This window comes from Balaenoptera borealis (assembly GCF_965194805.1).
Source record: "Balaenoptera borealis genome assembly, chromosome: 12".
NCBI lineage: Eukaryota > Metazoa > Chordata > Mammalia > Artiodactyla > Balaenopteridae > Balaenoptera > Balaenoptera borealis.
This window is the reverse complement of record NC_138869.1, coordinates 19,607,832-19,609,366: the sequence shown is the minus strand read 5'-3', so window position 1 is coordinate 19,609,366 and position 1,535 is coordinate 19,607,832.

Below are 1,535 nucleotides of genomic sequence, written 5' to 3'. Positions count from 1 at the left end.
ATTGCACTCGTATGATTGCCAGGCATTTGGTGCTGGGGATACAGAGATGAACAAGACAGATTTCTGCCTTTATGGGAGTTATAGTCTAACCTAGGGAGATAACAAATAGCCAAACCAATCAAGAGGTAATAAAGTGTCAGGTGGTGATATTTCCTATTAAGAAATGTAAAAGCGCGGACATGGGCCACTGTTAAATATGATAGCCAAGGAAGGCCTCTCTGAAGGGGTAGCATTGGATCAGAGTAGTAGCTGTGTGAGTATCTGGGAAGGAGCCATTCAAGTGAGGTGAACAGCAGTGAAAAAAATTTTAGGAAAGGAAGTTTGGCACATACTCTAGGAACAGTGAGGAGGTCACAGTAAATCAAGCACTTCAGGGAAGTTCTGTGCATTTTTCAGTCTTTTTGGTGTTGCTGAGTGTACAATAGCTAGAATTTGCTTAGTGGCTTTTTCACGACCAAAAAGAGTTTGCCCCTCCTGTGACCACATTCAGAGTTCCTCATCCAAGAACCTGAATCAATATGTTTTAGTTTGGCTGCCTTTTCCCCCACAAGTATTTAAACTCTTTAATTTCTTTGAGATAATTATGACTCCCAAACTTCATCATTTTCTCCTTAGGCCTCATCATCTCCTTTAATCTTATTCAGGAGCTGGGTCCTCTCTGCACCTTTATTGTTCTGCCATTAAGCCTCATCGATACTGGTGGGAGCTAAATCCAGCATATTCACATCATTCCCTGTCGCTTCCCTCTCCCGTTGTCTTCTGTGGAAGGATGAAATTGCATATGTTAGGAAATTATCAGATCCATGAGTTTGATGTTAGGTTTATGTTTTCTATTATAATAACATCTTTCAAAAATTTAGCTGTTTAAGTATGGATTCTTCTTGTTTTTAAATGATAATCTGTCTATATTTAAACTCGAGGTGGCAGGTGGCCGGATGATAATATGCATGGACGTGTCTCATAACTGTTCTTATATACTCTTGCCCATATGGTAGTTCCTCATACTCTACATAGAGATTCTTTCTGAAATACAAATTTGATCATACCGTCATTCTGGTTGACATTACTTGGCGTGCCTTAAAATTAATTTCGATCATCTTGGGTAAAGACAAGCTCTTTACATGGTTTACAAAGCTTCAGTAATATAAACCTAAGTAACTTGCAGGCTCAACTGTGAACACATTCCCCCTCTCTTCACCAACTCCCATCCACTGACCTTTACCTTCCTCATTTTCTCCAGGCCCTCCTGACCATAGAGCCTTTGCACATGCTCTTGTATCTGTGCCCACTACACTCTCTTGCCTCTTTGCCCAACTAGCTCCTGGACATCCTACCTTAGCTCAAGTCAGTTGTCACTTCAGAGTAATCTTTGCTGGGTAGATCGATCTCCTCCCTCTAAAATAGCACCTCTTCCCTCTCCTTCTTTGCACTTACCATATTTTCAGTTTTATCTTTATTTGTGTGATTATTTAGTTAATGTCTATTTACCCCATAGGAATGTAAGCTCCGTGGTAATTGGAACAATATATTTGCTC